We start from the raw sequence: 15,486 nt of genomic DNA on the forward strand, positions 1-15,486 counted from the left end.
GAGAGCAGCTGTGCAGAGAAGGACCTTGGAGTGCTCGTGGATGACGATTTGACCATGAGCCAGCAATGTGCCCTTGTGGCCAAGAAATCCAATGGTCTCCTGGGGTAAATTAGGAAGAGTGTTGCAGCAGGTCGAGCGAGGTGATCGTGCCCCTTTATTCAGCCCTGCTGAGGCCTCATCTCAAGTACTGTGTCCAGTTCTGGGCTCCTCAGTACAAGAGAGATGTGGAGCTACTGGAGAGAGTCCAGCGCAGGGTTACATAGATGATCAGAGGGCTGGAGCACCTGCCCTATGATGAATGGCAGCCAGAGCTGGGCCTCTTCAGCCTGCCGAAGAAAAGACTGAGGGGCGATCTGATCAATGTGTACAAGTACGTGAAGGGAGGGTGTCAAGGGGATGGGGCGGAACTCTTTTCAATGAAGCCAAGTGACAGGAGAAGAGGCAAAGCGCACAAACTGAAGCACTGGAAATTCCTTGTGAATGTGGGAAGGAATTTCTTTCCTGGAAGAGTGACAGAGCCCAAGAAGAGGTCGCCCAGAGAGGTTGGGGAGTCTCCCTCTCTGGAGATATTCACAACCTGCCTGGATGTGATGCTGTCTAACATGGTCTAGGTGACCCTGGTTGAGGAGGGGGCTTGGACTGGATGATCTCCAGAAGTCCCTTGCAACCACGACCATTTTGTGATTCTGTGGTTGTGCACAGGCACCCCAGTGTGTGCACACCCATCCGGGCAGGGGCTCAGGGAGAGCAGCTGCCTGGCCCCAATGTGGGGCTCCAAAAGCACCCATGAACCCAGGAGTCCTGAGTCTCTGGGGCAGGAACCCACCCTCACTCCCTGAGCTGGGCACAGCACCCCAGTGCCCGAGCTGCCTGGCCTCCTCGACCTACTGCCCCAGCCCCAGACTGAGCCCTTTGGGGCAGGGCACTCACCAAGGCCCCACAATAGCCTACTGTCTTCTGCCTCTCCAAAGCCCTGGTAGGGGGCTGCAAGTCTAGGAGATGCTGCCAGGCAGAGCCCCGTTGTGCAGTCACTGTCTGAGGAGAAGGGACCTGGAGGCACCTGCCCTCATAAATACCCTTCCCCACCCCCCCACACACACAGAGGCTAGTTTTGTTGACTGCATTTATTGATCATTGGGGGAAAATGGTCCCGGTCTCCTGAGGATCACGTGAGGCATCCAGGGATGATCATCTCCTCATGCTGCTGGAGGGGGACAGGGCAGGGGGTCATCCACAATACCAGACTTCAAGGACAGGGAACATGATGTTAATCCAAATTCTGCTGGGAGAAGGGAGAGGTCATCTCCCCACCAGGTCCCTCTGAAATGCTTGGGAGAAGGAGAAGGGGGTTGGAGCCCCCAGTGGCCCCAGGGCAGGGCTGGGATCTCCTTGGTCTATTGAAAACCCAGAGAGGCTGCTGCTGGTCTACGTGGCAGTCCTGGAGGTCTGTATAGACCACGGAGCCCTGCCCCATCCATACAGTGACCCTGGGGGTCTGTACAGCACCCAGAGCATGAATAGCACCCAGGCCATACTGTTGCCCTGCTGGCCTGTGTGGCCCCACTGAGCAAAGGGGTAGGTGGTGTGTGGGGAGGTGGCTCTGTGCAGCTCTCCCCTGGGGCAGATCTGTCCTCCCACCCAGGGCCAGGTTCTCCCCACCCCAGAGGGCTCTGGGATCCCCTCAGGTCAAGGATCCCTTGGAGGGCTGGGGATGCCCCAGTGCTGCTCACCTAGGCCAAGTGGGCTGCAGCTTGGTGTCTCTGGTGCAAGGGCAGCTTCAGATGCTGTGGAGAAAGGGAGTGTTAGGGACACATTGGGGTGAACTGGGTTGACCTGGGAGGCAGGGGAAAGACCTGGGAGCCCTGGGGAATGGGGTCTCCGGGGAAAACACTGTACCACGTGCATGTGCACAGGGTTCCAATGGCCACACTGGGCTGCAGTGTGGTCTGCTGAGGCACACTGGGTGCACGGGAGTAGCCTAGTAGAGGAGGGGAGGGGTAGGATCTTGGGCCTGCAGGAGCTGTGATACCTACCAGAGCCCTCTCCTCTCGCACGAGGTCTACCTGCAGCAGGAAAGAGACAATTAGTCTGTGCAGGACACCAGCATGTCCCCAGGTCCCAGCTGTAGACAGGGGGGACCAGACCCCCTCCAGTTCCCCGGGCTAGCTGCACCGCAAGTGCACCCTGTTACTTACTGGCACAGCAACATCTCCATCTACAAGCTGACCAGCATCTCCCACTGCCTAGGCAAGAAGAAGCATGTGTCAGTCTGGACTGGGCTGCGGTGGCTTCCCCATTACACCCTGCCTCAAGGCTCCCCCTGGTCTGACTGGGGGCAGGGATGGGCTTACTTGTCCCTCTGCTCCTTGTATACCTGTGTCCTACCCAGGCCAAAAACAGGAATAGGGATGGGGGGTTGCATTTGGGGGCCCAAAGGGAGGGGATCTGGCACCTGCAAAACAAGGAAGGTGGCTATCAGGTGGATGGTGTCAAGGAGATGTGATATGGAGTGACCTAAATGCAGGGTCTGGAATGGTGAGGGCTTAAGGGGAAGGGATTGAGGACCCCAGAGCATGGTATTGGGGATTGTGAAGGGACAGGATTGTGGGACATTGTAGGGAGGGCTCTGGGATGCAAACGGAAGGGACTTGGAGAGGGCAAGAAGGGTGACGGGGGTGAGCTGAGCACAGAGGATTGGGGGAAGCCAAACCAAGGGCTTTGGGGGACTGGAGGGGTGGGAGTTGGTAGCCTAGGTGAAAGAAGGTTCATTTGAACAGTACAAGGACCCACTGGGGGGAATCAAAGGCAGAGGACTGTGGTGGGGACTGAAAGGAGGTGTCTGGGGGAGACTGAAGGCAGGAGGTTCAGGAATGTTGGCTGGAGGGAGATCAAGGGCACGTGGTCTTGGGGAGACAGCAAAGAGGGGATAGAGATCTCCAGAATTAAGAGATTTCTGGCCTCCCAGAGAGGGAGTTCTTGCCTCCTCTCCATCAGAAACAAGAGCCATAAGGGTGGTGAAAAATCCCACCTCTGTTCCCCACCCAGGGCTCCCTTGTGGTGTCTGGAGAGGAATCTCCAGGCTCTTTAAGAGCCCCAGACTCCTACCTGGGACCTGACGTGGCCATCAGGACACTTACCGGAGAGTTCAACACAACACCTTTGTCTTCCACCTGAAGCGGCCCCACTTGCTGGAGAGACAGGAGAGGGTCAGGGTGTGAGAAGGACCCAGGAGTCTGGGGATGGGTCCACGTCCCACACTGGGCTGGGACCCAGCTGTTTGGGGGGGCACTGTGACTGCCACAACGTCCACCTGGCAGCGGAGAGCCACGGCCCCGGAGGCTATAATAGCCACAGCGGAGCTGGCAGAGCCCCAGCAAGGATTTTCCCCCTCCTCTCATCTCGGCTCAGCTCATTGCACTCATGTCAGGGGGCTGCAGAGGAGGGACCAAGCTGGAGATGGAGACCCATTGGTGAACCCCATTTTGAAGGAAATAGCACCAAAGAAGTTTCTGGCCTAGTTCCCCACCAGGCCCCTGCAGCAGCTGTGTGTCCCTCTGCCCTCTGCAGGCCCAGGAAAGCCCTGGCCCTGCAGCCACCCCCAGCCTTGAGCTCATCACCGTGGCTTTGGGGCTCACCACTGCATCTGCTGAGTAGCACAGGATGGCAAGAAGCAGGGCCACACTAACCACTGTGACCTTCATCTTCCTCCCAGGTCTGGAGAATCCTGGATGAGGCTGCAAAGGGTGAGGAGCAAATTTATACTTCCCAGGACTCCCCGTTGCTGCCTTCCACCCCTGTCCCAAGAGCCCTGGGGCAGCATGGGTCTTGGCAGCTACAACCACCCTGGCAGCCATCCCACCCTTGGCACTGATCCCCCTGCCTCCGGCAACAACACAGCCACCTTCCCTGGCACCAATCCAATATCCTGCATGCGACAGCTTTGTGGAGAAGGACCCAGGTGTCCGGGATGGGCAGGGGACTGTGCCCCTGTGACAGCTGGACCCCCTGCAGTGGCATTCTCCTGCCCAAACCTGTTCCCTTCCTCACAGCCCCACAAAGTCACATTCCCCCAGTCTCCCAGGGCCCACATCTCCCTCCCTGCTCCTTGTCTCCCAGCACCCCTCACCTCCCAGGACAGTTCTTCCCCCCAGGGCTTCCCCAGAGCTGTCGCCAGCCTGAAATCTGGGGTCTCCAAGCAGAGCCATGCCTGGCCCCCTCTCCAGATCTTTGGGGTAATGGGGTGCTGAGACTGAGTCCTTTTCTAGGGGTACTGAGGACGGTGGGAAATGGGGAGCCTTTGAGGGAAGGGTACTTAGACACATGGGCAATGTGGACACCACAGTGACTGGGCACTGAAGGTCAGTGGGAGTCCTGGGGAGGAGGCTCTGGAAATGAGGAGCACTGGTGAGTGGTGGGCACTGGGAGAGCAGGGGTTGTTGGGCTTGGAGCAACTGCTGAGGATGGTCTCAGTGCCCAGCTCCAACTCACCTCAGCTCCATTGCACTGGGGCCCCAAACTGGTCCCAGGCTCCAGCTGCAGCCTCCTCAGAGCACAGCACAGCACAGCACAGCAGAGCAGAGGAGGAATCAGAGGGGAATAGTCCCTGTCCTGGACCTGCCACTGACTAGAGACCATGCCCTCCCAGACAGCCAGGTCCTTCTCTGAAGAGCTGGCCATGCCCAATGACTCCCAGCACCCTGTCTCCAACTAGGCTCCAGCACCAGCCTCTTCCCTGGATGGTGCTCAGCCAGGACTCTGTCTCTTCCCCACGGAGTGTCCTTTCAATGCCCTGGTCCCCTGCAAAGGCCTCCGCTGTCCCCAAGCAGGATGCAGCTCTTCAGAGGGCACGCAGTGAAGCAGAAGATTGTCCCCGGGCAGCCACTCAGAGATAATTGTGCCCATGGAGTGTCTCTGATAAGCCGTGTGTGCCCAGGGCTCTGGGCACAAGGACTCTATTCAGGGAGCCGGCCGCCTCTGGAGAGGGCCCATGGGCCTGACCCGGAGGTGGGTGTGGGCTGGAGGGGTAGAACCGCCCGGATGGCTCGGTTTCCAATGGTCTAGCTCCTGGTATGCACTGCCTGTCAGCTCTGAGACATCTCACCGCAGGTCAAGGCTTGCAGAGAGCAACCACACTAAAATTTATTTGGGAAGTATGTGAGGGAATAAGGTCTCTTTTTCAGGGAAATGACTCTGCAAGAAAAATGGGCAACCTTCAGATCTGGCGTAACCCTCCGTTTAGTGCTCTTGACCCTTGCTAGTGAGGGTTCAAGGAGGCAACACAAGCAGCAGTAGCTATGCCTTGAGGTTCCAGTGCTTCAGAGCACTAGAAGAAGTTGCCCAGAGAGGTTGTTGAGTCTCCTTCTCTGGAAATATTCCAAACCCGCCTGGACATGATCCTGTACAATGTGCTCTACATGACCCTGCTTGAGCAGGGGAGCTGGACTAGATGATCTCCAGAGGTCCCTTCCAACCTCAATCGTTCTGTGGCTCGGTGACTTTTAAAGTCTCCTCTCAGCTTTGCATCGTTGTGAACGAGGCAACTCTTCATGTTTTACTATCCCAATATTCTACTGCAAAAAAAAAAAAAAAAAAAAGAAAGAAAAAAAAAGAAAAAAAAGAAAAAGAAAGAAAAAGAAAAAGAAATACGCATTTTTGGATACTACTGAATTGGCTTTTGCTTCTGTAGATGTATGATGTATATGCTTATGTATCTCTAGTTCACATCAGAGCAGGGCAGACAGGGCCTCCCTGAAGAGCACTTTAATGTCAAGTGAGGACCGAATGCAATCAGTTTGCTTTGGACTTCTCTCAAAAAGAGTCTTGACCTGTCTTAAGCAAATATTCCTCAATTATGGCCATGCATACACTTCATTAATTATGTTCACAATAACTTCAGAAGACAAATAGTGTCACAGCCTATTTAAGTACAAGCAATAATTCAACACTTTGTAACTCAGCTTTCCAGCAAATAACGCAAAAAGCAGAGGCAGTCAAAATGAAAATTTTCCAGTCGACTGCTTCCTTTCTGGACAATTTCCAAAGCAAATATTTGAGTCAGTGCTGGGTTGCTTGAGTCTTTTCACAAGCAATCCACAGCAGCCCTCCTTGTTATGGTAAGCCTCCCATAAGGACAAGAGCAAACATCCATCCTGCAAGAAGTAATCTTGCAAAATGACATATAATGTTTCATGAAATAAGCCAATTGATTTAAAGCTCTTGTGAGCCATGTCTCAGTGTCTTTCCTTTATCTCTTTTCATCTGGATAAAACTAGACAGAGTCTCTCTGAAGTCATGATGGAGTCTGTATCATGAGGGGAACTAAAATCAGTATGACAGCTCAGATCCCTGAAACTGGGGAAAATCTCCCACTAGGTTCAAAACCTAAACCAGTTTTTAACCACCAGCCTTTGGTTCCAGTCTTGGATGTCATCAAAAGAAATTATTTGCATGCACTCACAGATGGAGCAAGCCCAGAGTATTTTACTCTTAGACAGGTGACACAGGCTGCTGGCTGTTTTTAGGAGGGAGTAAGAAATGAGAACCAGCATGATATATTGAATTACAGTGACACTTAGTAAACAGAGGAGGAGTTTACAGAGGAACGTGCAGTCTCAAGGAGGCATTCATGGCTCTGCTGTGGCAATTTTGATCTCAGGCCACCTTCCTGCAGGACAACTAGGCACCTGAGACAGTGCAGGAGCATTTTACCAGCCGTAGCCAGCACCTTCCCTGTGGAACAATTAAGCTGGAAAGGACGATCGGGAAGAAAATCTTGGCTGGACGCAGAGGGCAGCTCTCACCCCACAAGCCATGGGGGTTGGAGGGGGCAGGGGGCTCTGGCTGGCAGATGCTCCCCGTGACAGCTGTCTCTTTGGGACCAGCAGCCTCTGCCCTCTTGTCCATCAGGACAACAAGTTGGCTGGGAGGAGAAGCTAATGGCAGTGGAGAGAGAGAAATCTGAGCTGATTTGTCAACGTGCCTCAGTGGTTACCTTTCAGAAGGCACAAGAGGTGATCCTTGTCCTGACCTGGAAGTGGTCAAAGCTTTTGCTAAGCTGTTTAGGGTGCTCTCAGTATCCTTCCCATCTCCTTCTAGTGTGGGGTATGGGACAGCATTTGGCAAATGTAAAGGGCCCGAGCTTGCATGGAGGGTGAGGAAGGCTGTAGAGTTTCATGGTAGTTCGTTATCCTAACACCCTAACAGCACAAAATGAGCAATATTAGTGTTTGAAGAACATGCTTTATGGCTCTACTATGTTTTAGGTTCGTGCCTTAGCACAGCCTGGGTGCACTACCTGTAAATAGCCATGAAGTCATCGTGTCCTCTGGCTAGGCTATGTGTCCCCATTTATCTGACAGCTTGATGTCTTCTCTGTTTGTAACTCAGTTTCAGATCCTTGTTTCCTGCTTGATCCATTTAGTAACCGAAAAGAGACGTGCACTGAAGACGGTTCCTCCCTCACAGGCTGGTCGGTGGCCCATTTCCCTGCAGCAGGCCAGCTAGCAGCTCCTGCTGCCCCATGGGCTGTGGTGCTGCTGCTGCCGCCTGGGCTCACTTGCAGGAGATTCTGCCTGGTCAGGGTGTGCTCATGGCACACTTTCTAGTTCTCAAAGGCAATTGAGAAGCACCTGCTTTCCTAGTCTTTTTTTTTTTAAATAATAATAATATTCCTTCAGAATCAATGAACTTGACAAAAATTAAACTCCTGCTTTGAGGTATGTGGTTCAAATAACGAATATGACAAATTAAAAAAAAAGGAAAGGCCAGCGATGAAGGAGGTGGGACCTAATACAAGCAGTGGAAGAATATAGAGGTGCTAGGAGACGCTCCATTAGTAGTGTACGAGCTAAGTCTGGCACGCAACAGAAGGAAATGTCACCTGTGGGAGGAAGAACTCCATAAAATGCCTTCGCTCAGAGCCCACAGTTCATTTGTTGGGCAGTGACAAACTCAGTCCATTCATTAGTTCCCACATTCGCGTAAGTTAGAAATGGATCCCCCAAGACTGTTTGTACACTTTTGTGTAGAAGAAGCCACAAACCACCCCCACGGAAGGAGGGAGTTTGGAGGGGAACCACCAAACGAGGGGAGTGCAGGGCCATTGCTCCACATGCTCCAGTGGCGCAGGGTGTCCGAAGAATGGTGCACGGGGAGAGGACGGAGGCATTTGGCTGTAGAAGTTAAATGGAAAGAGTTCTCACAAGCATGAGGGGAACTAAAATCAGTATGACAGCTCAGATCCCTGAAACTGGGGAAAGTCTCCCACTAGGTTCAAAGCCTAAACCAGTTTTTCACCACCAGCCTTTGGTTCCAGTCTTGGGTGTCATCAAAAGAAATTATTCGCACGCACTCACAGATGGAGCAAGCCCAGAGTATTTTACTCTCAGACAGGTGACACAGGCCTCAGCATTACCATGTCCTACAGGATCATCCCTCCCAGGTTGCTATTTTAGTTGTTTCATGCGCTTTCACCTCTTCTTTTCCAAGGAGAGCTACATGAAGAAGAGGTCACTTTTGAGTGTACGTAACATTACGTATTTGCTTCTCCATTTCCAAAGCAAGGCCGTTATTCTTTGCTGCGGAGGGGAGCTGCTGTTGTGAGGAAAAGCATTTCTCACCCAACTTTTCAGTCAGCCGGGGCCGGGGACTATCCTCTCCTCTCCCTTCCTGTGTGCTGAACACAGGACTGTGGCTGAGGTAGTTTATGCAAGCGAGGAAAAAGCATTTGGCCATCTGCAAGTGACTGGAGACAGTCGGCACTTTTCTGTTCTCCCAAGGGCACAGGCGCCAGCAGCAACGTGACACAAAACGCCAGCGTAGTGCTGGCAGTGTAACAGCTGGAGATTAAAGGTCTCAAAGCAGGGAAAACAATTAGCATTCTTTAACTCTGTCACTTCTGCTGCACGTAGGAAAACCGCAGAGGTACTGAAGAGGCCTGTTACAGGAGCAAACATCTGCATCACTCCTGAAGGAGTCCTCAGTGGTTCGGACAGGAGCCCAGCCTCCCCCTGCAAGGCTGGAGAGGAATCGAGGCATACCGGCTCCCTTTCCATTTTAAGCACAGCACCCCAGATGGGTAAAGGATCGCAGCGTCTGGGCTGCCTTGAGCCATGGGACGCAGCCCCAGTGGGGAGGAAGCCCAGCGGGATGTCTCACAAGGGCTGCTGGCTCAGGATAGGATGGGAATGAGGGCTCAGATACCTGATTCCCTCCTCTGCCCTGGCTAGGAGAGTGGGACTGTAGATAAAAACCTCCTGTTCCCCGGGCCATCTAGGCCTTCCCCACTTTGAGGGGCAAGATGAAACAGTGTCCCAGCTCCTATGATCCCCCTACCCCACACAGGCCCCATATCCCAGGGAGCGTAGGCCTTTCTAGGTGATGGAAGTAACCCAGGCATCGGGGCAGCTCTACCCCTCCAGCCCACACCCACCCCCGGGTCAGGCCCATGGGCCCTCTCCAGAGGCGGCCGGCTCCCTGAATAGAGTCCTTGTGCCCGGAGTCCTGGGCACACACGGCTTATCAGAGACACTCCATGGGCACAATTATCTCTGAGTGGCTGCCCGGGGACAATCTTCTGCTTCACTGCGTGCCCTCTGAAGAGCCGCATCCTGCTTGGGGACAGCGGAGGCCTTTGCAGGGGACCAGGGCATTGAAAGGACACTCCGTGGGGAAGAGACAGAGTCCTGGTTGAGCACCATCCAGGGAAGAGGCTGGTGCTGGAGCCTAGTTGGAGACAGGGTGCTGGGAGTCATTGGGAATGGCCAGCTCTTCAGAGAAGGACCTGGCTGTCCGGGAGGGCATGGTCTCTAGTCAGTGGCAGGTCCAGGACAGGGACTATTCCCCTCTGATTCCTCCTCTGCTCTGCTCTGCTGTGCTGTGCTGTGCTCTGAGGAGGCTGCAGCTGGAGCCTGGGACCAGTTTGGGGCCCCAGTGCAATGGAGCTGAGGTGAGTTGGAGCTGGGCACTGAGACCATCCTCAGCAGTTGCTCCAAGCCCAACAACCCCTGCTCTCCCAGTGCCCACCACTCACCAGTGCTCCTCATTTCCAGAGCCTCCTCCCCAGGACTCCCACTGACCTTCAGTGCCCAGTCACTGTGGTGTCCACATTGCCCATGTGTCTAAGTACCCTTCCCTCAAAGGCTCCCCATTTCCCACCGTCCTCAGTACCCCTAGAAAAGGACTCAGTCTCAGCACCCCATTACCCCAAAGATCTGGAGAGGGGGCCAGGCGTGGCTCTGCTTGGAGACCCCAGATTTCAGGCTGGCGACAGCTCTGGGGAAGCCCTGGGGGGAAGAACTGTCCTGGGAGGTGAGGGGTGCTGGGAGACAAGGAGCAGGGAGGGAGATGTGGGCCCTGGGAGACTGGGGGAATGTGACTTTGTGGGGCTGTGAGGAAGGGAACAGGTTTGGGCAGGAGAATGCCACTGCAGGGGGTCCAGCTGTCACAGGGGCACAGTCCCCTGCCCATCCCGGACACCTGGGTCCTTCTCCATGAGGCTGCCGCATGCAGGATATTGGATTGGTGCCAGGGAAGGTGGCTGTGTTGTTGCCGGAGGCAGGGGGATCAGTGCCAAGGGTGGGATGGCTGCCAGGGTGGTTGTCGCTGCCAAGACCCATGCTGCCCCAGGGCTCTTGGGACAGGGGTGGAAGGCAGCAACGGGGAGTCCTGGGAAGTATAAATTTGCTCCTCACCCTTTGCAGCCTCATCCAGGATTCTCCAGACCTGGGAGGAAGATGAAGGTCGCAGTGGTTAGCGTGGCCCTGCTTCTTGCCATCCTGTGCTACTCAGCAGATGCAGTGGTGAGCCCCAAAGCCACGGTGATGAGCTCAAGGCTGGGGGTGGCTGCAGGGCCAGGGCTTTCCTGGGCCTGCGGAGGGCAGAGGGACACACAGCTGCTGCAGGGGCCTGGTGGGGAACTAGGCCAGAAACTTCTTTGGTGCTATTTCCTTCAAAATGGGGTTCACCAATGGGTCTCCATCTCCAGCTTGGTCCCTCCTCTGCAGCCCCCTGACATGAGTGCAATGAGCTGAGCCGAGCTGAGAGGAGGGGGAAAATCCTTGCTGGGGCCCTGCCAGCTCCGCTGTGGCTATTATAGCCTCCGGGGCCATGGCTCTCCGCTGCCAGGTGGATGCTGTGGCAGTCACAGTGCCCTCCCAGACTCCTGGGTCCCTCTTGCACCCTGACCCTCTCCTGTCTCTCCAGCAAGTGGGGCCGCTTCAGGTGGAAGACAAAGGCGTTGTGTTGAACTCTCCGGTAAGTGTCCTGATGGCCACCCCAGGTACCAGGTAGGAGTCTGGGGCCCTTAAAGAGCCTGGAGATTCCCCTCCAGATACCACAGGGGAGCCCTGGGTGGGGAACAGAGGTGGGATTTTTCACCACCCTTATGGCTCTTGTTTCTGATGGAGAGGAGGCAAGAACTCCCTCTCTGGGAGGCCAGAAATCTCTTCATTCTGGAGATCTCCATCCCCTCTTTGCTGTCTCCCCAAGACCACGTGCCTTTGATCTCCCTCCAGCCAACACTCCCAAACCTCCTGCCTTCAGTCTCCCCCAGATACCTCCTTTCAGTCCCCACCACAGTGCTCTGCCTTTGATTCCCCCCAGTGGGTCCTTGTGCTCTTCAAATGAACCTTCTTTCACCTAGGCTACCAAATCCCACCCCTCCAGTCCCCCAAAGCCCTTGGTTTGGCTTCCCCCAATCCTCTGTGCTCAGCTCACCCCCGTCACCCTTCCTGCCCTCTCCAAGTCCCTCTGTTTGAATCCCACTGCCCTCCCTACAATGTCCCACAATCCTGTCCCTTCAGCATCCCCAATACCATGCTCTGGGGGCCTCAATCCCTTCCCCTTAGGCCCCCACCACTCCAGACCCTGCATTTAGGTCCCTCCAGATCACATCTCCTTGACACCATCCACCTGATAGCCACCTTCCTTGTTTTCCAGGTGCCAGATCCCCTCCCGTTGGGTCCAGAAATCTCACCCCCATCCCTATTCCTGTTTTTGGCCTGGGTAGGGCACAGGTGTGCAAGGGGCAGAGGGACAAGGAAGCCCATCCCTGCCCCCAATTGACCAGGGGGAGCCTTGGGGCAGGGAGTAATGGGGAAGCCACCGCAGCCCAGTCCAGACTGACACATGCTTCTTCTTGCCTAGGAGGTGGGAGATGCTGGTCAGCTTGTAGATGGAGATGTTGCTGTGCCAGTAAGTAACAGGGTGCACTTGCGGTGCAGCTAGCCTGGGGAACTGGAGGGGGTCTGGTCCCCCCTGTCTACAGCTGGGACCTGGGGACATGCTGGTGTCCTGCACAGACTAATTGTCTCTTTCCTGCTGCAGGTTGACCTTGTGCGAGAGGAGAGGGCTCTGGTAGGTATCACAGCTCCTGCAGGCCCAAGATCCTTCCCCTCCCCTCCTCTGCTAGGCTACTCCCGTGCACCCAGTGTGCCTCAGCGGACCACACTGCAGCCCAGTGTGGCCATTGGAGCCCTGTGCACATGCACGTAGTACAGTGTTTTCCCCGGAGACCCCATTCCCCAGGGCTCCCAGGGCCTTCCCTGTCTCTCAGGACAACCCAGTTCACCCCAATGTGTCCCTAACACTCCCTTTCTCCACAGCATCTGAAGCTGCCCTTGCACCAGAGACACCAAGCTGCAGCCCACTTGGCCTAGGTGAGCAGCACTGGGGCATCCCCAGCCCTCCAAGGGATCCATGACCTGGGGGAATCCCAGAGCCCTCTGGGGTGGGGAGAACCTGGCCCTGGGTGGGAGGACAGATCTGCCCCAGGGGAGAGCTGCACAGAGCCACCCCCCACACACACACGCCCCTTCCCCTTTGCTCAGTGGGGCCACACAGGCCAGCAGGGCAACAGGATGGCCTGGGTGCTGTTAGTGCTCTCGGTGCTGTACGGACCCCCAGGGTCAAGGTATGGATGGGGCAGGGCTCTGTGGTCTATACAGACCTCCAGGACTGCCACGTGGACCAGCAGCAGCTCTAGGTTTTCAATAGACCAAGGAGATCCCAGCTCAGCCCTGGGGCCACTGGGGGCTCCAACCCCCTTCTCCTTCTCCCAAGCATTTCAGAGGGACCTGGTGGGGAGATGACCTCTCCCTTCTCCCAGCAGAATTTGGATTAACATCATGTTCCCTGTCCTTGAAGTCTGGCATTGTGGATGACCCTCTGCCCTGTCCCCCTCCAGCAGCATGAGGAGATGGTCATTCCTGGATGCCTCACATGATCCTCAGGAGACCGGGACCATTTTCCCCCAATGATCAATAAATGCAGTCAACAAAACTAGCCTCTGTGTGTGGGGGGGGGGGGGGTGGGGAAGGGTATTTATGAGGGCAGGTGCCTCCAGGTCCCTTCTCCTCAGACAGTGACTGCACAACTGGGCTCTGCCTGGCAGCATCTCCTGGACTTGCAGCTCCCTACCAGGGCTTTGGAGAGGCAGAAGGCAGTAGGCTATTGTGGGGCCTTGGTGAGTGCCCTGTCCCAAAGGGCTCAGTCTGGGGCTGGGGCAGTAGGTTGAGGAGGCCAGGCAGCTCGGGCACTGGGGTGCTGTGCCCAGCTCAGGGAGTGAGGGTGGTTTCCTGCCCCAGAGACTCAGGACCCCTGGGTTCATGGGTGCTTTTGGAGCCCCACACGGGGGCCAGGCAGCTGCTCTCCCTGAGCCCCTGCCCTGACGGGTGTGCACACACTGGGGTGCCTGTGCACAACCACAGAATCCCAAAATGGTCAATGTTGCAAGGGACCTCTGGAGATCATCCAGTCCAAGCCCCCTCCTCAACCAGGGTCACCTAGACCATGATAGACAGCGTAACATACAGGCAGGTTGTGAATATCTCCAGAGAGGGGGACTCCCCAACCTCTCTGGGCGACCTCTTCCAGGGCTCTGTCACTCTTCCAGGAAAGAAATTCCTCCCCACATTCACAAGGAATTTCCAGTGCTTCAGTTTGTGTGCTTTGCCTCTTCTCCTGTCACTTGGAATCATTGAAAAGAGTTCTGCCCCGTCCCCTTGACACCCTCCCTTCATGTACTTGTACACATTGGTAAGGTCCCCCCTCAGTCTTCTCTTCCCCAGGTTGAAGAGGCCCAGCTCTGGCAGCAGTTCCTCAGAGGGCAGATGCTCCAGTCCTCTGATCATCTATCTAACCCTGCGCTGGACTCTCTCCAGTAGCTCCACGTCTCTCTTGTACTGAGGAGACCAGAACTGGACACAGTACTTGAGATGAGGCCTCAGCAGGGCTGAATAAAGGGGCAGGATCACCTCCCTCGACCTGCTGGCAACACTCTTCCTAATTTACCCCAGGAGACCATTGGCCTTCCTGGCCACAAGGGCACATTGCTGGCTCATGGTCAACTTGTCATCCACCAGCACTCTCAGGTCCTTCTCTGCACAGCTGCTCTCCAGAAGGTCAGCCCCCCACCTTGTACTGGTGCATGGGATTATTTCCCCCTAGGTGCAGGAATCTGCACTTGCCCTTGTTGAACCTTAGGAGGTTCCCCTCCGCCCAACTCTCCAGCCTCTCCAGGTCTCTCTGAATGGCAGCACAGTCCTCAGGTGTCTCAGCCACTCCTCCCAGCTTGGTATCATCAGCAAACTTGCTGAGGAGGCACTCTGTCCCCTCATCCAGGTGACTGATGAATGAGTTGAACAACACTTGCCGCAGTACTGAACCTGGGGAACTCATGAATTCATGCTCACTACTCCTAACCTCCTTCTCCTCTTCCACATGCTTGGAGATGATATCCCAAATGAGCTATTCCATCACCTTTCCAGGGATGGAGCTGAGGCCGACTGGCCTATAGTTGACTGGGTCCTCCTTCTTGTCCTTTTTGATGACTGGAATGACACGGGCTTTCTTCCAGTCCTCAGGCACCTCTCCAGTTCTCCACGGCCTTTCAAAGGTGATGGAGAGCGGCCACGCAATAATATCCATCAGCCCCCTCAGTACTTGTCATTGTATCCCATCAGGCTCCATGGATCTGTGGATGTTAAGTCCGCCTAAATGATCTCTAATCCAACCCTCCTGAACCAAGGGAAAGTCTCATCTCCAGGCTCCCAGATTCTTGAGGGCTTCCTTGCACATCCCTGCACACTCTGAGAACATGCCTATATTCCTGCCAAATGGCCTGTCTCCTTTTCCATTTTTTCTGTAATTTCTTCTTCTGTCGGACTTCTGCCAGGAGCTCCTTGCCCATCCATGCAGGTCTCCTGCCCCCTTTGCTGGACCTCTTTCTCCTTGGGATGCACCACTCTTGAGCTTGGAGGAAGTGATGCTTGAATACCAGCCAGTTCTTCTGGAAACCCCTTCCTCCTAGGGCCTTAACCCATGGGATTCCTCCAAGTAGGTCTCTGAAGAGCCCAAAGTCCACTCTCCTGAAGACCAGGGGTGCAATCCTGCTTATTGCCTTCCTTCCTCCATGTAGAATCCTGAACTCCACCATCTCGTGGTCACTGCAGACAAGGCTGACCCCAACCTTCACATCTCCAACCAGTC

This window comes from Rhea pennata, unplaced genomic scaffold (assembly GCF_028389875.1).
Source record: "Rhea pennata isolate bPtePen1 unplaced genomic scaffold, bPtePen1.pri scaffold_32, whole genome shotgun sequence".
Lineage (NCBI taxonomy): Eukaryota > Metazoa > Chordata > Aves > Rheiformes > Rheidae > Rhea > Rhea pennata.